Genomic DNA, 23,323 nt, shown 5'->3' with positions numbered 1-23,323 from the left:
AGATGGATGAATCTCCTCAACTTGTGGTTCATCCCTCAGCCTGACAACGTGCTGATCATGCTCAAAACACTTCCAGAGAAGGTCAATATTTGCTAATGCTAAGGGAGATTTCCTACCAGGCACTAAGCCATACACATATTTCCACATGCATTACAATTTTTCTTGTCACTTTAGATGGGGATTTTAGATGGTTTTAGTCTAGAGGCAGCTGCTATACATGCCACTGATGAAGGGTGTTGATGAGGAGGCCTCTCAGGAGGGAGATAGGTTCAGTCCTCTATGGTTAGAGGTAGAAACAACAGAAAAATGAAAGGAAGGATCCTATAGTTAAATATCTAAAGGGCTTTAAAGATCAAAATGATTACACTAAACCGCAGCCATGCTGTGTTGCCTTTTCCTATTTGTGAAAGTAATCCCCATCCAACTGGTTTATCAAATATTACACCTCTCTCCATGTATACAGAAGCAGCAGGATGGGACCTTCGTGTCCTCTGATTTTTTTTCTGGTGAAATAAGGAGGAGATGGGACAGGAGGGAAAGGTTCCTGGGCTGGCCCTGGCAGGGTGGGAGCTGGAGATGCTGCAGTGCAGGGGAAAAGGACTTAGAGGGGAAGGCTGCCTGGCAGAGTCTGTCTATTTGGATAGATTTAAACACTGAAAAAAGCATTTGTGTGAGACACTGGAGAAGCAGTTTCTAAACTGAAAGCTGTGACACCAGATGGGATGGTGACAGCTGGGAGTGATATCCTAAATCTGAACAAAATCCAGTGCTTGACCTTGCTCTGGGAGCCCCCGAGTCTTGTTTGGTGCCCTGGAGTGGTTGTGGCAAAAGGAAGCAAAAGTAGTTGCTACTTCTGTGTGTTTGCTTAGGGACTATAATCTGAATGCTTTTATTTGTGAATTTGCCTCCTCTGCAGGCTGCTCCCAGAGCTCTCCACCTAAGCAGGAAATTTTTTGTGCATTTCATGACGTGGTTTTTGAATCTCTTGGCTTTCGCTCAATTAGGAAATTTACCAAGCTGCTTTTGTGCCTTAAACCCATAGCTTCTGACCCCATACTGGGGAGTGACCAACAGGACTGGGAAGCAGCAAATACTGCATGCTTAAGGTAGGTGGTGAGGGACAAAAGAGACAAAAGAGACCTCTGTCCAAAGGGTGAGACAGCTCATCCTTCATAAACACCTATTTCAGCAGAAATAGTCCCCATTTCCCTAATAGCTCTGACCTGTTGTTCAGGTTTTACAGGAGTGGGATTTACCTACCTTTCCTCTAATGGTTAGCAGGGAGGTATGAAACCACTGGTATCTCATCACCACTTTGGTACCTCTGCTGTCACTGAACACCTTCACTGGGCACTGTCACAAAGACACCTGCAGAGGGGTTGCTCATCCCAAATTAAATGTGTTCAAAGTGAGTGGGATGAAATCCTCTTTGGAGGAGCCCAAGATTGCAGAAGCCCAATTAAGCCTGATGCCTGACAATTAGGCAACTAAAGCCACATAAAATAATCCTGTCCCAAGTGCCGAAGTGCCTTTGGCTTTTCAGCCACTGGATTTTTCCTGTGGTATAGTGAACTGGAGTGTCAAAACATGGCACGTTATGCGTACCTCCTCTTCTGTGGGTGGGTGTGCTGCATGTCTGGGCTGTTTTATGGCACCTAGGAATGCATATCTTTATATGTCTGTAAATTAGGTGCTGCACAGATGCAACTCAGGAGGAAAATCTTTGCCTGTACAGGTTCTCTTCTGCCCCACAGTCTTGTAAAAATTAAAAATTGATTATGACAATTGAGTAAAAATATGAAATTCTTCCAGAACTGGGAAAAGCACATAAAAGGCTAGCTTTGTCTTTTAATGTCTCCAGGTTTGTCACATTATCCCTTATATATTTTTCTTTTTATGTAAGATTTTTATTATCAGTTCTGAATTTATCTTCTTGAAATTTCATTTTGGAAGGGAAGAAAAGACTCCATGAATCATAAATACTTGTTACAGCTTTTTTTTAAATAATGTGCTTGTGAATGTTCGATTTTGAAGTGGGTTTATTTTCTCTAACAAAAATCACTGCCTGCTCTGTGGTGTGCACTCATTGTACCATCAAATATTAGTGACTACATTTGTGTATGGCTGAGAAAACTCACGTAAATTAGCATGTTTAATGAGCTTTGAAGCAATCAAGAAGGCTGAGCCTAGTGATCAGTGAGAAACCACATAACCAGATGTAGGAGGAATATTATGGGCAATGTATTTCAATTTCAGATATCTCTAAGTTGTGCCCACATAGCACACATTTAAAACAGAAAACATGGACAAGGATGGAGCTGTTGGTACTCTGCTGTCTCTGTTACACATTTGGTACAGACAATTTAACTCCTCTACTCCTGACTAAGAGATTTTTTTTGTTGCTGCTGCCAAGCAATAATTTCCCCCTACCCCAAAATTAGAACATTTAACCTCCTTGAATGAACAGGTGCTTCCAAAATAAATAATTTCTGTGGTGGCTGTGTTTTGAGAGGCAATAAAGCCCCATACACACATTTCCTGCAAACACCAAGCAAGAGCAAGGTCTTGTAAGGGAAATGACTTGTAGAAAACCATTGCTTTGGGAAGCTTTTTTGTGAGGCTTAAAGGGAAAGAAAAAACTTCAGATTCTCAGCTGAAAAATATCCATTACCTTGCAAAATCCAACCCCAGTAGTATTTTATTAAAAGCAGCCAGTTGGAGAAGTTGTCCCTGTCACTTCCTACCAGGCAATAACTACTTTACATCTTTGGAGTAAGTAAAATACCATCTCAGGACCTGATTCTAGGGACCTACAGCAATCATCCAGTTCAACCAGATATGATAATGAGAATGTTATTGATATTGTCTTTGTTGGTATTTTGTAATAATTGATTTTTTAATGGAACAGATAGAAAATGAACCACACTTTAGGGATGCTTATAACTTTTTGTTCCTACTCCTTTTCATTCCTGACCTTACTACATACTCATAATTCTCCACCTGCTACAGCCTCTTCTCATGAGGCCTGGTTTTGTAGTGTTGAGAGGTGTATAGACACATTCTTCTGTCTCCCAGGGAAAAAAAGGAAAAATGAAGAAAGTGAAGTACAAAAATCCTGAGGAAAAAAAAGTTTATTCAAGTGAGATATTTTTGCATGCATTTTGTGAGACCTTATCTGATGAACTTACTCTTTATTGGGACTCCAGGGAATGAACTTTGAGGGATATGAAAAATGATTGGCAGCCTCTAGGATCCACTGGATCCCAGGGAAGTAGAGCAGCTGCCAGCCACTCACAGAGGGTGAGCTCTCTACACTTTGAGGCATCAGGCATCGACTAAGGGAGGAATTACAGACCATTTGGGGTGGGACTGGGACTTTTTTTTATAAAGAAGCTTTTTTCTGTTCACAAACAAAGAAAAAAATGCAGGAAAAATTACTTTAAATTTCGTCCATGGTATCTGCTTCAAGATCAGGAAAAGTGCCCTGTAAGTGTAGAAATTTTTCTTTCCACTTAAAGTGCCAATTTTCCTTTAAGTAAAAGTGATAGGAATCCTTACACACTTTGTTGAGGGATCTCAACACACCATGTCTGAATACAGCTGCCCTATTATCACCTTTATGTTGTGATCCTTAGTTTACTAAATCAGAGAGGTTGGTAGCTGCTGCAGAGGTGGACTTAAGAGTTCGTGTTCTTGCTTTGCTGAGGGTCCTACCTTTAGTGTCAGATTTTCCTCTATCAAAGGATGCTTCAGGAGTTACAGGACTTACCTGCTCTTATTATGATCTAGGTTTACCCTCCTTTAAAATGTCATTTACCCCATAACAGACACCCAAGTAAGATACTCTTTTCTGGTCTTTCTAAAAAGCATCTGTGTTCCTTTTTTCCCCCATTGTCCTCCCACCTGTGGTCTGTCAGTAATGGTCACAGGGTCATTGAATGCAGTCCATGAAATAACCTTGGCAGAGCGAAAACAAGGGCAGGACACACAAAAGCAAAAGATATTTCAACTCTCCTCCCCTCTGTAGGTGCCAGGTGGTGGCATGATGCAAGACTAGATGTGTAGGTGTAGCCTGCATAGGGCAGGGAGGCCAGGGAGTGCACCAGAACAGGAACCACTGCTGGATTTGCTTTTGAGTAACACGCTGGACTGAGTCCAAAATGCAGCTGAAGAGTTGTTCTCTCACAGCAGCCATGATGTGCTTGCACCAAACGTCTTTGAAGTAACAGTGAAAGCCAAATATCACCATCACTGATCTCAGCTTCAAAGTGGGAAAGTACATAAATATGAGGACACTTGCTGAAAAAAAACCTAGATGAATTAGCTAGGGATGTTAAATCCTTGCAGATGGCATGGAGACTCTTTAGGGTATATACTGCAGGCACTCAAGAAATGCATGTCATATGTGATGAAAGACTTAAGAAAAGGTAAGAGGATGCTGGCATTGCTAAGCAGCAGGAATAAACAGATTATTAAAGCAAGAAAGCATCCTACAAAAAGCTGAACTTTCATTCAGATGAAGAAAACAGAAAGGACTGTGAACTGTGACAAGATAAATGTGTAAGGATACAAGACAGCTCAGCTAAGATTTTGAGGAACAATTTTGCTTAAGGCTTCAAGACTAATAATAATATTTTTTCAAATACACCAGGAGCAGGAAACCTGCCAGAGAGTCCATAGGGCCAGTAGGTGATTTGGAATGCTCAGCACAGATAAGTCAATATCACAATTTTTAAGAAGTTACTTGTTTGTTTCTGCATTCCCTGTGGAAGAGCTTGAGGAGGTTCCCACAATTAAACCTTTTTTTATGGGAGATGTATCAGAGGGGATGCTGCGAGTAGAAGCATTGTGGGGGAAAGTTATGGGGCAAGTGGACTGAAACAAAGATGAACATGCTGCCAAGACCAGTGTTCAAGAATTTTTAAAGAACTCAATGATTATCTTTTTTTTTTTTTTTTTTTTTTTTAAGCAGTGAAATTATGAGCTATGGTGTGTAGCTTCTTGATTAACACTGCCTTAATACCCAAAGACTGGAAGTGGCTGATGTGCTGCCAGTTTTTAAAAAGTATTGCAATGGTGATCTGGCTGATAAACCCATTATCTGTAGTTTTCAAATTAGCAGAAACTGTATTAAAGTAAATACATGGACAAGTGTGGCATATTTGGGATGTGCCATCATGCCTTGCGAACATATTGAGGTTCTCAGAAGGTGTTAACAAACACCTGTATAAGGGTTTGATACAGTTTTTCTGGATTCCCTGAAATTCCCTTCAACAGCCTGAACAGAGGCTCTCAAGGAGTCTAAACAACCATTGGATATGTGAGGAGATGGTCATATATGTAAATAATTTATTGTGTTTAAGGGAGGGTGGTAAATAGGCAACTTTTGTGGTGGGTAAGGCAGGTTACCAGTGGCTTCCCACAGGATTTTGAGTTTTCCTTTGTGCTGTTCATGTGCTCAGAGATGACATTGAAAAAGGACTAAAGCTGAGGTGATAGAGTGAATATATCATACTAAGACACCCAAGATACGAAGGGCAAGAGGTGGCCAGAGAAAGGCTGTACAAAACAGTAACTGCAGAATAAGACAGCATATGGAGTTCAGTGTGTCATTAAAATGATGCATCTGGGGGGAAAAAATGTATAAAAAGCCTGTTACTTGACAATTACCATGAAATAATGAAATCTCAGAGTTATTACAAGTAAAAAAAGAAATAAAGCAAATTGGTTCCCTTTAGGAGAGCAAAAATAAGAATGCAAATATACCTGTGGTGACAAGCCTATGCAGCTCTGGTCCCCACCTGAGAAAGGACCGAGAACTTGGAAAGGTTCCCAAAGGAGTCACACGGATCATGGAAGGTTGCTGGGTGGAACAAGTAGTGTGCAGCTGGGGGAGAGCTCTGTAAAACCATCAGTCAGATGGAAGGGATAGACAAGGAGTGTATGCTGACAGTCTTTTCCAGCATAAGGTGCATCCCAGGTGAACAGCATGTATCCAGCTCTGAAGAACAACAACAACAACAAAAGGTGGTTCTTGCACATGGCGTGCAATTAGGCTGTGGGATTTCTTGCTGCAGGATGTGGTAGGTGGTAGAAGTTGATAGAACTCAGAGGGAGACTGCAAAGGATAGTGGAAGACAAATCTACCAAGGGCTATTAAATATTAAGCAATCACTTCTGGATGACAAAATGCCTGAGCTACAAATTCTTGGAGGCCATGAGAATATCTGTGGGAGATATCAGCATATGCTTGTTCTGGATATTTTTGTAATCTTCTCATGAATCCACTTTTGATCACCGTGGAAGACAGGACTCCAGCTGGTCAGACCTCTGCTCTGATGTGATTGTATGTATTTGTAGATTAAAGACTTTTCTGGAGACCCATAAGAAGATAAAACTACCTTATGCTTTCCTTTGTATTTTTTCCTGGCTAAAATATTGTAGTGGCAGTGAAGGAACAGTTTCCTTGTATAAGGAATTCTGTGTTAAGAGGAAGTAAGAAGAAATGCAGTGTATCAGATGCTTCATTGCAATTGTTCCTTATTGCCAATGCAATTAGTCTCCATTTTCTCCTTGCCAGAACTTACAGTGTGATGCTAAATCACATTTAATCTCCTATGAGCTTCTCTGTCAAGTTTGATCCCGAAAGCTGTTATTTGCCCCTGTAATTCCTTTGTTAGTCCTGCAAGTGGTACAAATGCCATGTTGTTTTTAAAAGAGCCTCTGTGTGTTTGAGAAGAACAAAAGAGTGAGATCCTTGTCTTAGAGCTGCTGCTCAAAGGAGTATGTGCAGCTACAGCAAGATTTGCAGTCTAGGTTGGTTGAACAGGGACTTTTTTGGTTCGAAAGCGTGTGAATGAAGTACAGGAGAATCAAATGTGATGAAGAGGCTGCAATGAAATGATGAAACCATGCCTCAGCTTGGCTGGGTGGTTTATTTACATGGTGCATAAAGTGTAGTAAAAGGTAGCTGTATATGTGTGATTGCACAGAATAATCCAAGCATGTGGAGTCTGCTGGGTCCCAGAGGCATCATAAACCCTGGCTGGAATAACACTCTGCTGGTTTAGCAGCTCCTGCTGCTCCACTGGGCACTGGTGTCTCTGCATGGCCCAGCATTTGCTCTGTCAGACCCAGTGGATTTGCTAGGTGAGACCAGGTCACATGAAAATCAGTGAGAAAGGTTGTGCTAAACCTATCTCTGTACTCCCAGTATCCTGTAATTTAGGTTCCAAAGCTTCACAAGCACTTTCAAAAACTTTGGAAAGCTTTAGTGCCTCTCCTACTTTGTAAAGGAAAATATATCAGGAGTAGAGTTAGAGTAGGAGGCAGTAGAGTTATTATCCAGCCTATTAGCTCCCCAAGCATCCCTCTCCTCTGCCATATGTTTTGCTGTAAATATCCCCAATCAGAGGCACTTTCACACATGCATCTGCACCATCAACATTTGTGTTTGCCTGTTTTAATCATAGTATCTTCTACTATCACTCTCTGCCATGTCAGCTTATAATGATGTGCATGTAATTTTGTTATAGACCAATTGGAGAATTTTGAAGTCATCTTCTTTTTAACACAAGCATTTTGGTTCCTTAACAGAGAGAAATTTTTGTCCTCTGGGATTGTTTCAGTGACCAGAATGTTACAGACAGGATATACCGTACTCTGCCTCCACTGAGCAACTCTGTGTTTCAGAGGGTGTTTGCTTCACAGCTAAGTCTTCCACAGCTTCTGAATCCTCAAAGCTGCAGGGTGAGTAAAGCACATCCTTGGAGGTACTTCTCCTCCATCCTCACTGAGCTCCAGGGAGAACAAAGCCCTCTGCAGTTCTTGCTGCTGTGCTTACTCCTTCCCTTCGGTGGTGCAAAGAACCCAGCTGCTAACAACTCGTTTAAAAAATTCCCATAATCACAGGTTATTAACTTGATTCACCACTAGGAGTTCTAGAGAACGCTCTCTGAAAGAATAAAAATTTCAGATGGAATGTCACCACTCTGATGTCACCAAAACGGAATTATTCTTCATGAGAGATGTCAGTGTTTCCACTTTCAGTTTTGGCAATTAGCCTTTTGAGCTCTCCCATCATCAGGCAGCAGTTCTGATTGCTTGACAGGTCTGTCATAGCTGTGTGCAAGCTATTTATGTCTGGTGGTTTCTTAGCTGTAGTGCCACCCAGAGCTACATGATAATTAGATGCCTCTTTGCTAAAGGGACACCTTGAGTGACACTGGCAAAGGAAGTGTATGTAGTGTGAAGGGAAGACAAGTCTTGCTGGTGACATTAACGTGCCCCAAGGTAACAGGTAGCTTTAAATAATCACTCTAACTTCATGTTTCCTCATTTTCATCTCATCCTGCAATATCAGCTACTATTGTTTCACCTCTAATAATGCCTTTCACAAACAACTGTTACAAGAATACAACATAGGCCAACCCTGCCCTGATTTAGATGACAGTGACACAGAGGACCTCCTTAGCATAACTGAGAAACAGGATTTGTACTACCGTGCAAAATCCAGATGCCTTTGATGAATAAGATGTCCTGATGCCTCTGAGATAGAACCAGCAATAAGTGATTGACAGATGGTAGGTAAGGTTGTGGGAGCTTGTGGAGGCAGAAGTAGCACAGCATCTTGGTAGGAAATATATTCTGGAATGAATCAGGTTTTTTTCTTTCCCAGAGAGAGATAATAGATGCTCTTCTCTTTTCTAGTACACAGCCTACTTTCACAGCCAGGGCAGAGTGCATCACGTGCTCATATCAAGTAGCAGCTTGGCCTCTGAGCTGCCTTTTTCTGATCAAATTAGACAGAACTCTCATAACTAAATGAATGTTGCTCTTATTTATGAACAGCCATCTCTATTCTTTTAGATTCTCATGCATTTTCCTTGGAGGATGTTCCTAATGGATGGAGGATTGTTTCCAGTCACTATCAACAACACAATTAATACAAATTACAACATTCAGGTACAGTGAGACAGCAGCCTTCTGCTTATGCCCAGAGACAATGAAGACAAGATGAATTTATGGCGCAGGAAAAAAACATACTAATACTATCTTGTTTCCCATCTTTGCTTTTTAAAGCATGGAAGTGAACACATTTCTTTCTTTTCTGTTCAAAAGCCCACTTAACCATTTACTTTACATTTGATCTTTCTTCAAGCACAGTAGAGCATGTTTATTGATAATGAACCTATACTTACCATTGACCTAGTGTGCTAGAACTAGAGACTCAATTTTTCTGCACAGCCATATGTGTTTTAGGACCATGGTGGTAAAAGCTTGAAATCTATTTGTGTTTATGACCCAAAAAGCCCTGTGCTGACTGTTATCTGAGATTTGCTTTTACTGGCTAAGCCCTGTGCAGCAGATCTTCAGAGCCTCTCCTTTTCTCTCCAGCTGTGCCTGTGCAGCCTGAGTGATGCAGACCAAAAACTTGCTCACAGGAAACTGATGGGAATGCAGTATTCTAATGGAAGATGCACTGCAGAACAACTACAGCAGTGCTGTGGAAGATCATGCTGACTGTCAAGCCTCATTAGCTAAAAGCAAGCAGGTACCTCTGGCAACTCCTGTCCCTCTCTTTCACTTGTGGGTTCTGTTTGGCTGTCCCTCTCTTTCACTTGTGGGTTTTGTTTGGCTGGTTGGGATTTTTTGGTTTGTGGTTTGTTTGTTTGTTTGGTTGGTTGTGGGTTTTTTGTTTTTGTTTTTTGTTTTTTGTAATTTCTACTTTTCATTATTTTTTGCTTATAATTTGCTTTTCTCTAAAACTCTGAGAACTACCTTTGGTTTCTGAATTTCACAATGGTTGTTTTTTCCTCTTTCAATGAGTGTTCAGACTGGTGAAGTGCATTATTCTCAGTCATGTGGCCCACCTCTGCATTTCTGGCTCCATAACAATGCTCAACACAGTACTTGAATAAGACTTGGAAGTCTTTCAGATGAAATGTAGCAGAATTCTTCCTAACCTTCCTACTTGGCCCATCTATGAGCAGTCAATAATATAATATTGGAAACTTTCCATCACAGAGGCCCTTCTGAAAGTAGAAAATGGAACATCACTTTTTACAAAGTCTCGTCCCCGGAAACCACAAGAAAGGAAGTGAAAGAGATGACACAGTAAGGGTGAAATCTGTGCATGAGGGCACTTGAAGATACTGTTGCCATGCAATGGAGCATGGAGGAATCAATGCTCAGGGGGCCTGTCCCTACAACACCGAGGCTTTTTAGATTCACAGGTTTGAATCTCTCACAGAAAATTTGTGTCTGTGTTTGTCTGCAAAGAGCAGGTATCAGATTTGCTCTGTTCTGGTCTGTTTCCATTTATCTGTATCCCAGTGTTATCTCCAGTGCATTAACACCAGATTGGAGGGTGCACAGCTCAGTCCTGGGGCCCATTGTCTGTACCTAAATAATTTTAAAACCCTGCCAGGGCTACAGCCCCAGGTCAGAACAGCACTGGTTCACAGGAGGGCTGGGAGCAGAGCAAGTGATGTCTTGTGCTTCCACCCATGAGGCTGGGCAGCTGTCCCAGCCTCAGCATCCCCCTGCCCTTCCTCACCCAGGGGTTTCTTGTGACAGTCCCTGAGATCAGGGTCAGCAGTTATTGCCTCCTAGGAGGAGAGGCCAGCTCTCTGCCCCTACCTTTGCTTATGCTGGCCTTTGAGTAGGAGATGATTCTGCAGAGGCACCTCTAACAGGTCTTTCATAGCAAGAGATATTTCTGATGGAAGGATGAAACTTTTTTAAAACAGCTGGGATGCACTGCATGCAAAAATCACAGTGTTCCCCTCCACCACATCTCCAGCCTTCCCCTTCCATAGACAGGAACTCCCTACTTGGCTCTCTGAGCTCCATGCTAACCTTTGTGTCACTCTCTCAAGGGTTTAATAGGAAGCATGATTAAAGCAAGAAAATGTAAAAAGGTAGCTATGCCTTGCTAATGGCTCCTCTGCTTCTAAGAGCAAAGTAAATGCCTGCCTTAGGACTTAGCATGCAGAGGCAAAGCCATGATCAGATAGGAAGGAGAGCAGGGGGAGGAGGTGGAGAGCATTTCTTGTTCTATTTGAATGAGGGTGAGAGACAAGTTCCTACAGCTGACTAAATCTACCTACTTTACTGGTTGACCCCACGTTCCTTCCTCTCAGTTTTTGTTTTGTATTATTATGAACTTGGAGAAGTTACTGGATGCCTTATATAATAAGGCACAACTAGTGAAGAAGAACCTGTCCTGCCCATCTTGCAGCTCGAGTGGGGCCAAGGCAAAGAGGTGACTCTTAATGATCATAGAATCATAGAATCATAGAATTGGCTGGGTTGGAAGGGACCTCAGAGATCATCAAGTCCAACCCTTGATCCACTCCCGCTGCAGTTACCAGACCATGGCACTGAGTGCCACATCCAGTCTCTTTTTAAATATCTCCAGGGACAGAGAATCCACCACTTCCCTGGGCAGCCCATTCCAATGCTTGATCACCCTCTCAGTAAAGAAATTCTTTCTAATGTCCAACCTAAACCTCCCCCGGCACAACTTGAGACCGTGCCCTCTTGTCTTGCTGAGAGTTGCCTGGGAAAAGAGACCAACCCCCACCTGGCTACACCCTCCTTTCAGGGAGTTGTAGAGAGTGATGAGGTCTCCCCTGAGCCTCCTCTTCTCCAGGCTGAACACCCCCAGCTCCCTCAGCCTCTCCTCATAGGATCTGCGCTTGAGTCCCTTCACCAGCCTGGTTGCCCTCCTTTGGACCTGCTCCAGGACCTCCATATCCTTCCTAAACTGAGGGGCCCAGAACTGGACACAATAGAATGGTTTGGGCTGGAAGGAACCTTAAAGCTCATCTAGTTCTACCCCCTCTGCCATGGGCAGGGACATCAGGTTGCTCAAAGCCCCATCCAACCTGGCCTTGAACACTTCCAGAGAGTGGACAAATTATATGCTACAGGATTTAGGAACAGGGGCAGGGAAAGGAAAAGAAAAAGGAAAGTTAAGGTCCCAAGTCAGTACAAGCAAACACAGCAATTCTGAGAGAGAATGTGTGAAGTTCCCATGTCTTGGTGCTTCTAGTGCAGGTATCCTGTGCCCAGCTGTGAGAGCCACAATCAGATAAATAGGCACAGAGGAGGCATTTGGAGAGCCTGTTCAAAGCACTCAGCATGCTCCCCCCAGAGGAGCACTGGAAATGGAAATCAAGGTGTACCAGGTAAGAGGAGTATTTAGAGGACCACACACCATAATATTTTCCTGCAATTTCTAGGAAGCGAAGTCTCTAGTGGGGGCCTGTGGAGGCTGTCTTGGGTAAGTCTGGCAGATGTGGGTGATGTGAGGGGTTCTGCAATGGCACCTCTGCTGTGTGGAGCCTGGTGTGGGGCCTGGGAGAGCCCAAAGCAACACAGGAACCTGCCTCTATCCAGAGCACTAGGCATACAGTCAGCCCCTAATGATATTGACCTTGATGCTGTATCTCAGAATACTGTACTTCAGAGAAGAATGGAAGGGGAATTGCTCTGATTAATCTGCTCAGTTTTGCTAGTTGACAAGTTGCCTTATATGTAGCATACAAATTTAATAAGTAAGCACTAAGTATTAAACTTGATTATAGCCTCAAATGCTTCTGGAAAGCCTAGAAATTCACATGGCCTGTGATGTGCAGAAGAAAATTAACCAGGAGATGAGTCTAGTGTCATCTGAAGGAGCTAAACAAGAGAGCAGTCTCCCCACTGGTAAGGAGAATCAAAATACTCTTCCTGGGAAATACAGGAGCCTGAATCTTGAGTGGGAAATGCAACCTTGATGCATAAAGGCAGCTATGAGTTGCCTTGCATGTGCCCTGTGTGCCCATTTGGAGGCCAGGGACGAGGGGAAGGTGTCACTGAGGAGAAGTGACTTACCCCCAGTCCCCCTGTTTTGGAGGGCCCATTGCAAGAAATTTCAGAAATACATCTGAAATGGCATCTCCATGGCAAGAAGCCATGGACAGTTGTGTACTGAGACACTATACACCTTTTGGCATGGACCTGTTTATTCTGTCAGCTCAACCAAGTCAGATTCCCTAAATCTAAGAGCTCACTTTCTCTTTCTGAAGTGAACATTTAGCCATAACCATTGTAAAGACAATTGTGCAAACACAGCTGACCACAAATTATTCTGGAGTTTGCTGCTAGCCTGAAACAGACTGATAGGAAATTACATCTCAACTCCTCTGTGTTGCAGTGTAAATATTTTAGGCCTAGAACTGCAATTTAAGTGCCAGACTTGTTAGGATGTTAGGTATTTACTTGGTACAATTACTGCATGGGTGTGGGCAATTTGGGTATTCACAGGCACAAATAGTGAAACAAAAAGTTGAAATAAGAGGGAAGAAAAATGTGCTTTACTGCCACCCATTGTAGTTGCAGGCAGCAATAATTATTGCACAGAAATGTTCAAACAAAAGACATATTCTTTACTCAATATTTACAGGAAACTCCAATACACAATTGTGGGCCAGGTCATTATTGACAGAACCAGTCTATAATGAAATTGCATTTTGGCTTTGGTACTAGGATGAATTTGATATTGCTGCTCAACACGGGATTTGCAATCTGTTTGCAGTGACACTTTTGTTATAGACATTTTAGGAGAGCTGAGAAACCCTAAAGTGTAAAGTGCACCCAGTGTCAAATCCCAGGGATTACTGAAGGATCAATAGTTTGTGACAGTGATACCCACTGGTGTGTTCTTTTATTCTGGTGTGGGTTTTTTTTTTTTTTTTTGGTTGGTTGGTTGGTTTGTTTGTTGTTTTGGTTTGGTTTTTGTGTTGGTTGGGTTTTTTTCCCTCTCTTCCTGCAGAGCTCTGGAAACACAGAGTATTGCAAGAAAATTTCTAAGTTGTACTACAACTGAGAGTTGAAATATTTGTTCAATGGTTATTGGAAAACTACCAAGAATCAGATACAAAGTTATATATTTTACATTTCTGTCTAGGCAACAGCTAAATCATGTTTACAGCTTTATTTATTAAAGCTCTTGTCAATCAGTAACCTAAAAGAAAAACACATTTCTTAAGCTTATGAGCTTGGATTCAGATTATGTTGGCTTCTAATAGCAGTGTTGGCAGCAAGCTTGTGTATTGCCCTGCTGCTTTGTGACAGGTTTATATCAGCTCTCAGGACTGTAATAATGTGAAGATGAGTTAGGGTTGGAGGTTTATATGCAACTGCAATGCAGAATTGCAGGACTTTAACGGATTCAGGAGTGGAAACTCTTCTTACTGAGTCATTGCTATATCAGAGGTCCAGCATGGTGTTAGGAAGCAGCTTCACTTTTTTTTTTTTTTTCCCCAGTGAACTGTAAAAAATATATTTGTGAAAATATGTCCACTTCAAGTTCAAAAACAAAAAAAAGATTTTTGGAGAGAGAAGGGATGTTGGGGCACAATTGTGATCAAGGCAGTTGCTGAACTGGTAATTTGATTTTGCTACTGAAAATTCTCTTTTTGCTTCAGATGGAAAAAACCACACTACATAATTGCAGCTAGAACCAGTAAAAAACCTAACAAATCTGTTTTCCATCAGTTCAGTGCAATTGTAGATTGGGCACAAACTTTAACATTGAACAATTTTATTTTCTCTTCCTTTTGATATCACAGAAGCATTTAATTCATGATAAGGTGACCGCGTTTCATTTTGCCATATGCTGTATTTAGAAACTCTTATGACTCAGGCTACCTGCCAGGATTTTTATTTTGTTTTTCTAGGCTACTTTAGAAAAAAAAAGCCATTTACAACTTACTGTACTGGGCTGTGACATCTTGGCCAGAGAGTGCAGCCAAGTTTTATCTTCATAAAACCCTATGTTTTATGAAAATATTCGCCAGCGGCAGCATCTACTTTACCACAGAGAACAAGTATGCTCAGGGTGTTGATTTTACTCTTCAAGAGTAGGGGAAGGTGTCTTCTCTGGGTGGGAGGCAGTTGCTACGTCAAAAAATAAAATCAAGCTGTCAGGCTGGGAAGTTGTTGAGGTGGAGCTGGGCTACACAAGCACAGTCCTGGTGCATCTTTGTCTGCTTTGCTTCGGGAGCTGCGGGCACTGCAAGAAGGTGGCAGCCAAAGAGACACCTTTCTGACACAGGTTGGTGATGATGGTGATTAATTGGTGGTGCTTGGTGCTCTTGTTTGGGACAGAGTCCCACTGTGCAGACACGTGGTGACAGCCTCTGAGAGGAAAGGTGGGGTTGCACGGGGGCTGCTGTTTCTGTGGCCAAAAAAGTCATGCCAGGCTGACTGAAGAAACACAGCTCAGCTGCCTGCTGCCTCCACCCTCAGCAGAGACTTCCCATTCTCACTTCTTCTTCTCTTTTCCCTTGCCTAAAGCAAGAGACTATTGCAAATCTGAAGAGCAAGCTCATTGCACGGTGGAGTTGTTCAAAACGGAAAGGTTCAGACATGATCAGCCAAAATAGCATGGTATCTGGTTAAATAACACAAAAGTCTCTAAGGAACATACATGAACCACCCAAAGTCTTAAGATTTGACCAAATTTTTGCTGGTTTTATAAAACAGACATTAAAACCAGAGGAAATATTGCTCTGAATAAAGATCACCAACATTTTTCAGCAGGGGTAAAATACATGTATTTTTTTTTCCCCCCAACATTCATTTTCATAAGTCTTCATTGAAATTTTCACTGAAAATTCCAACAAGAACCCAGCTAAGTTATTTGCATTCACTACTTAGGTCTGGCATGTGGAGGTGCCAGGCAACTGTGAAATCAGACTGTGCTCTTGGCTGTGCCTGCTGCAGCTGTGCCTGTTTCTTATCTGAGTAACGTAATATGCTAAAAATGATTTTTAGTTTTCCTCCATTGTGTTCATCTGGTTGCAAATGCTGTTTGGTGGTATGAAAATGACCAAATGCTTCTACTTAGTGATGACCTACCCATGTGAAGTTTAAATTCTGTCACTTAAATCTAAGTTCTATCAGATACCTCCCTATTTGTGCTAACCCATGTGCCCTTTCTGAGGGCATGGTGATTGTCAAATATTAAGAAATGGAAAATATAATTGTTTTTATCATACATTAAATGGTCTGTATGTGCACACTTATCAGCAGACAGCATATCTGCTCCGATAAAGCAATACCTCACAGCTTACTGAATGAAGCCTGGGCACATTTCTTCTGACTTTCTCTCTGGAAGCAGGGTGATTATAGTATGGGAGGCCAGGCTCACCTACATCACAGAGCCATGCATGGTCTTCTCCTAAAAACAAATTCCCTAATCCTGCTTCTCAATCTTTCTGATCCTCTGTCCTCTGCACACTGTTTGTTCTATCAGTTCTCATACCTACTAGTGAGGAGATCTTTCTTTCCTAATGACCAGAAACAGACATTTTAAGGTTATTTAGGAAACTTGTACATGTGTCCCATTCAAATATTGGTCATGAACTGCCACAATTCTTACTGTTTCCAAAGAAGAAATGTTTCTAAAAACAGCAGAGAAGTATAAAATGGATTATTCTGTATTATCAATGGATTATTTTCACCAAGCCAATCAGTTAGGAGGATATTCTTGCTCTACTTAATTAGGTATCATGCAGCATATTCAGATCTCCAGATCCTTTACTCCTAGGCTATGGTGTTTGCTCATCCTTGGATTTGGTCATTCATTTTCTCTGCTGCAATAGATTGTGGGGCTGTGCAATGGTTATGGAAATAACTGCTCTGAGAGCTTGGCTTGATCACTTAGAGGAAGAAAATCTTGGTCTCAAAGAGAAGATTAGAAAAGAAGTATGGGATAAATATGAGTCATTAGTTTGGAGCCTATTTGTGACTTGTATCAACCCAAAAGTCAGTACAGAATAAAAGGGGTACTCGATCGGTTTTTGTTTTTTTTTTTTTTTTTTGCTGCTGTATAATTTGCCAACAAGTGAAGCACTCAAAAGAATAAATTGCTGTAGTGTTCCAGGTGGATGAATGGGTGAATCATTTATCTCCTGCTGCTAGCAGCATCTTGTAAAAATGTCTGGTAGAAAAATAGTGTTCCTTTTCCAAGAGAGGAGGCGTATTGTCGATGGAACAGGTACCACATTAGAGAGAGTGATGGAAGCTCTTTTTACTTACAGTGGAGAGAACTTTGGGGATATAATACTTCAGTTTGTAATATTCTGCATTATTTTTCTTAGAAAGTTTATGTCCATGGTGTAATTGTATTACTCTCTCTAACAGTGCCCCTGTTTTCAAGTAGTCCACTGATTTCTTTGAGGCGACGTGTCATTATTTATAAAAATAAGATACACCAGCCTAGCCTGTAAAAACTGACCCAATTGTGACCATGTGCATTATAGAGCAAATGCCTGCATCATATCCCCAGGGTTTTGATCGATGGTCCACAAGCTCAATAATGCCTCTGGCCAGGACAATAGTGACTTGAGGAATACTGTGAGTTCTTTTGCAGTCCAGAGTGTGAGTCCAGTTTTCACCAGAAAGCCTATTTATTCACCATGTTGCTGCTACTTCCATTAAATACATACATCCTAAGTTGTTTGAAAGTGATAAAATTTAAATTCCACTTCTTGTAGTGCCTGGATGCAAGAAGACTATTGCTCTGTCTTTGATTTTTAGAAAATAATTATGAAGAAAAACCATCTGGCTGTAGTTGAAACTTCTGAAATCTTCTGAATGTTTCTTTCCTATATGTGCACACTTCATCTCTGATGGGTTCTGTTTGTAATTGCAGGGAAATTTGAATGTCTATTGCCTTAGCATTGAGCAATGAGTGTCTGAAATCAGCAGTGCAGTGAGAAGCAAAAAAGCTGACAATATGATTGATCTGAAGAAAAAGTTTGGCTCCACGAAAAATAATGGTGACTTGAAAGAACATTTGTCTAAAGTAAGGAAATACATATGTGTGTGTAAGTACCTCAGCACAAGAATAATAGCCTGTTAAGAATGATGAAGACTGCTTAAGTTAGTGCATTCTATCTGGGACACTGAGTGAAGAGCATGGTGGTCCATGACTTCACTCAGTTAAGGGCTTCTGATTTGTCAGGCTGTCATACATCTGTCATCCTTGACTGTGTGCTTATACTCCAAGTGCAGAAATTTTGGGTGAAACAGAGCTCACAGACCCTGAATAACTGCATGTATTTGAGCTGAATTCGGTTCTAAACTTAGGACTTCTGCTTTCAGTCTGTTCTGAGTGAAATTAATACCCCGCTTTCTGCATAGGTGAACATCAGCCAGGTTGAACTCTGATCTGAAGAATTGTAAATGGGAGTTTATATTCTATCAGATGTATACATTGTCATGATCTGTCCTCCCTTTTTTTGGGTGGGGGAGAATGTAATGTTTCCCTGTGTTTTTCCATGTGACCCTGATAAAAAAGCCCTTGATGGGAGTTCTAACTTCTTGTCATGCAAGCTAGTTACACAAAAGAATGGGGACAGGATCCTTTTTTCCACTTGGGATTACTCAGAATCAAAAATACATTCAGCTTTATGTTTGGAAAAAGTGCCCCAAACCTGACATTCTGAGAGTTATAAACTAAAGCCTGGAATGTAATCTGCAACTTCCATGAGTGCCTTGTCTAGCCAAACGTATTCTTCCTCAGCAAAGTTCAGTTTGTACTAAAATTATGGCAGTGAGTCAGTGAATAACAATGCAATCCAATTGATAAGGACTAAATACTTTTGTCTAAAGCAAATATGCCTGCAGATCTCTCAAGCAGAGAAACTTGAGAAGCAGGATTTAACTGTGATGCCAACAGAGTGAGAGAGAGGCTTTCAGCATCCCAAATAAACCCGAGGGAGAGGACCTCCATATGTAAATGAGAAACCAGGGGAAATGGAGGAGGTCGGTGTGTGAGAAGGCTGGAGGGAGACTCCCACATCCTGTTGGGAAAGAACAGTGTGCAGAGGCAGTAAACAAGGGAAGTGGAGGGTTCAGGTGCAATCAGAGGGTTATGGTTTGGGCAGAGTTATGGAAAATTGCTGGGCTGGTGCACATCATGGCCATGGGTGGTTACAGGGTGTTCAAAAAGGCTCAGAGAGTGAGAATTGCACTTGGCTCAAGAAGTTCATTCCCTGCACAGAGCTTGTGTATGAATGTGGAGATGTACTACGGAGTCAAGGGCAGAGGAGGGAGGAATGATAGTGATGATTAATGCCTGTGGTGGGGAATCTGCTACAGGCTGCCTGGTCAAGAAAATTAATCGGACAAACCTGTCTATAGAGGGTTATGAAAAGTGTTTCTGATTTGAGGCCTTGGTGTTTATGGAGGAAACACCACAGCACTGCGGAAGCCTCGGCAGTTCCTAGATAGCATTTTTGTGATAATAACCTAAAAGCAAATGCTAGAGGAGCCAGCCACAGTAAACTCCTCCTCCTGCTGCTCACAAACAGAGGAAAACTGGTGGCGAGTGTCATCTGAGGCTGCAGTGACTAAGAAATGATTTCAGGATCAGGAGAAGGTTGCATAAGCATGCTGCAGAGCTAGGACTTGGGACCTGAGGAGAGCAGACTGTAACTTATTTAGGGAATTGCTGGGCAGAATACCTGAGAAACTGCCAAGAGGCTAAAAGTGCTGAGGAAAGCTGGTTGATTTTTGAAGAAAACTTGAAGAGATTTCCAAACCAGCTACCCTGTTATGCAAGAAAGCCAGGGAGATTATCAGAAACTTGGTCTTGCTTGGCTTAGCTATGAGTACAAACATGGTCAGGCAACAAAGGGAGGGTATTCAAGTTCAGATCCATAGTGACAAAATTGGGAAGGTCAAAGCTTGACTTCCCATAGAACTAATGTGGGACACAAAGGGTAAGAAGGTGAGTTTGACCTTGAACAGTAGAGCTTCTGGGCAGAGACACCACTGTCCAGGAACCCCAGTGGTCCTCTGCAACCCTTGTGTCTATGATTTTTGCTTAATGAAATTGCTTTCCTCTGCCTGAAAGACCAGTTTTCAGGAGGACGTCTGTTATTTTGAACAAAGAAGAAGAAAACACCATGACTACACTTTCCATCACTTTTCAGGAGTCTACTAATTTTGTTTTTATTAAGGACATTGTAATTATGGTGAACCAGGTTACTGAATATGGTATGAACCAGAATCCCCATTTGCCATGATAGTATTTATGACTATAAACATGGCATAATTTCAGAGAGATCTACCTGCTTGCTGTTTTGGATTACATTCTTCTTTTTTTTTTTTTTTTTTTTTTTTTTCCCCAGTTTTTGGGCAGTGTTCACATTTCCTGTTTCCCTGGAGACACAGCAATAGAAATTCATTGCCAAAGGCTGCACAGTTTCAAACTACAAAGCTTGAGCATTTGAAAATTAAAATGAAATACAAATAGCTGCATGCTTATACAATTGCATTTACTTCCAAGCCACACATTTCTTCCTGGGGAAATAATCTTTGTGGGTCTACTCCTACTGATGTCTTCTTTAGCAGGAACAGCTGCAGGCTGATTTCTACACTAAAGAATCTGAACTGTTGGATGCAAACCATTCAGAAGCTTATTCTGAAAAGCATCCTGCAAAGCTTAGAGAAGCAGGTGGCATTTCCCTACCATTTCATCCATTAATAGTGCATAATTTTTGGCAAAACTAATGGTTAGATTGGGCAGGTTCATGATTACTCAGCGAGACTACAGGACCTTATGGTAACTGCAGATTTTAGGTAAAAAATTGAAACTTTTTTTCTCCTTTGTATTATGGGGATAAGGGTGATCTTCAGATGTTAAGAGCATGAAACAAATCCCTGATCCCTGCTTGAAGCAACAGTCTAGAAAGTATGAGTAGCCTGTGGAATTCCTAATTCTCCTGTTCACTGGGAAGACTAAATTGTATCAAAATAAACTACTTCACAGCTGACCAAAACATATGAAAAAGAAGACAGGCAGACATGAAGTAAAAATAAACTAGAGAGGCTGTTGACCTTGGAGGTGGCTGAGATTTTCTTTGTTTTGTTTTGTTTAAATTGGTATCTGTTTAAACAAAGCAGAACACAGCATGAGATTCATTAATTTAATTACAGAAATACAAGATGAAGCACAGAAATTACTAAATTAAACTAAAGTGAAGATGGATGGAAAGAAAAGTGCCTCACTGCTTTAAATGAAGCTGATTAGATTGGAATAAACAGGTTATTGATTCTTGTACTGATTAACTGCATATGTTAAGCAAAGGAAAGGCAGAATGGATATTTGTTAACACAGGGTGGAAAAAAAAAATTGGGGTTTGTGTGCATGTTCAATTTAAACCCAAATAAAACTGGATGTGCATGCACTTAGTTCAACTGTATCAGGGAGATACATTAAAATGTTTTGTTAAACAGATCTGTCAAAGATTAACTGAATTACTGCAAATATGTGGATTTAAATAAGAAAAAAGAGCTATCTTCACAGGAGTTAAAAGTCTGAAAGTGAGAAAAATAAATGGTGAAATGGCTTTTTAAAATTAGAAATTATCTCATCTTGCTGAGACAGAGCTTTCTTGTGTCTGATTTTGGAATGATACCGAGGATCTAAGAACTTGTATTTCACTGTCCTCCACTCAAAGTACAGGGGATAATAGACTTGCTTTTTTTTCAGTTTAAATGTCTTAAAAAAGAGAAAGCACTGCTAAATCTGGGCCTGACATAGCAATGTGCATATACATTTTGGTGTTTGTGGCTAAAACAAACAAAAAGACCCTGCCAAGAAGGAAAACAAGCTTCATCACACACATTTTTACTTTAGAGATAATGAAGGAATAAACAAATTAGTAGATGGACAGGTCATTCTAATGCATAAGAAAGATCAAGTTTTGGGTTGCTCTGAGGTTGTTTGTGCACAAAACCTTGAATTGTTGACTTGTGAATTTAAATAAAGATGTACAGTTGTACCCATATGAAAGATTATCTTACATTTTCCCCTTTAGAGGATCCCTCTTGTTCACCCTGTTCTCTCCCCATTTTGCCTTAAAAATATCCAACTTTTATTAGAAAATAGGAGCAATTACATTTCACTTTGATAAAAATCTCTGAGAGATCTACCTCTTAGCAAACCCATTGATGTATAAAAGAGAGAAAATCACTGCTCTCATCATTGTTACTGTTATGTACTTTCTGTTTTCAGGAACCTGTTCCAAACAAAAAAAAACCTGAATGCTAAGATGATGGCAGAATAAGAGGTGAGCTCATTTCAGGGTCAACTCATGTCAGTACGGAAAGCTCTTGTAAAATCTCAGGCAGACAATGACAAGTTAGAGACATCTACATAAACAGGTATCTGAATTCAACAGCTCCTGAAAAAATGGATTCAAGACTAATCATGTAATACTTACTGAAGCTTGATGTGTATTTTATGTCCATTTAGTGTTTTCATCACTGCAGGTAGAAAGAACTATGGAAAAAAAAAAAAAAAGTGTAGCATCTTGGATAAGGTTTGAGCCACATGCCAAAATGACAGCTACAGACATTACATTTATATGTGCCATCAGCAGTGCTGGATATATGCTTCAGAAGAGGAAAAGACACTATTAATATTTTATTCTGCAAAGAATAATTTAAAAAAAAAGTAAATTACAGATCCTGAGGCTATTAATCTTCCACCCAATCATTAAATTTTAAGGAAACATTCAGGGATGTTGTCATTAAATCCAAAACAAATTAATTACACGTTTTGTTTTTGGGTTTTTTTTCCATTTGGACACTTTCTTGGATATATCCCATGGCAAGCTCCATCTCACTTCTACAGATGGCTACACATGATAAAATGGGCCATTCCTCAAAGTCAAACCAAAAAGCACACCCTCCATCTGCAATGTACTTAATGCCAAGCACCATGATTGCAGGGAAAATAAGTCTTGTCAAACCACCCTTATTTTGTCCCACTGAGAAGATTACAAGTTAGATAGATAAACATAATGCTAGAGAAGATCACAAGTTAAATAGATAAACATAATGCTAGAGACATAATACATATTTGGAAGGGTCTTGTAAAGCTTGGGTTAGCAGTACATAACTTTTGTATGTTAAATTTTAGTATTACACAGCATCAGTAAAAATGCTAAGTGGATTGAAAGACGGATTTTTGGACATATAAAATGAATTAAATGAAGATGGTTTCTGATGGATTTTCACAGGGCTTGGCAGCAGAACTATCAGTAGTTAACACTTTTGTCGGTGGCTTGGAAGTAAATATAAAATTACAGACTATATGACATATTTAGGGAGGAATGTTAGTGTATGTTAGTAATGTTAGTAATGTTTCCCCTCAGTTTAGGAAGGATATTGAGGTCCTGGAGCAGGTCCAAAGGAGGGCAACCCGGCTGGTGAAGGGACTCAAGCACAGATCCTATGAGGAGAGGCTGAG

At 40.9% G+C, this 23,323-nt stretch overlaps 2 long non-coding RNA genes across 6 annotated transcripts in view; both read left to right on the top strand.

Annotated features, from left to right (window-relative positions):
• LOC139794912 (uncharacterized) overlaps window positions 1-3,002 on the top strand; it is a 28,813-nt gene extending 25,811 nt beyond the window's left edge. For all 3 annotated transcript variants that reach the window (XR_011725312.1, XR_011725311.1, XR_011725313.1), the window contains one exon: window positions 917-3,002. This is a non-coding gene — a long non-coding RNA (uncharacterized lncRNA). The remainder of the gene's footprint in view (window positions 1-916) is intronic.
• A 2,929-nt stretch (window positions 3,003-5,931) lies between these two features.
• On the top strand, window positions 5,932-22,196 carry LOC139794911 (uncharacterized). 3 transcript variants are annotated; one of them, XR_011725310.1, is made up of 6 exons: window positions 5,932-7,749; window positions 8,446-8,582; window positions 8,869-8,964; window positions 9,397-9,553; window positions 17,711-17,863; window positions 22,085-22,196. It is a non-coding gene; the product is annotated as an uncharacterized lncRNA (long non-coding RNA). The 3 variants fall into 3 exon arrangements; XR_011725308.1 differs by having other exon boundaries at window positions 17,711-17,883; XR_011725309.1 differs by lacking the exon at window positions 22,085-22,196 and adding an exon at window positions 20,196-21,852 and having other exon boundaries at window positions 17,711-17,883.
• Window positions 22,197-23,323: the final 1,127 nt, after the last annotated feature.

Source organism: Heliangelus exortis, chromosome 3, assembly GCF_036169615.1.
Source record: "Heliangelus exortis chromosome 3, bHelExo1.hap1, whole genome shotgun sequence".
Lineage (NCBI taxonomy): Eukaryota > Metazoa > Chordata > Aves > Apodiformes > Trochilidae > Heliangelus > Heliangelus exortis.
The sequence above is the reverse complement of the archived record's forward strand: the minus strand, read 5'-3'. Positions and strand labels throughout refer to the sequence as shown.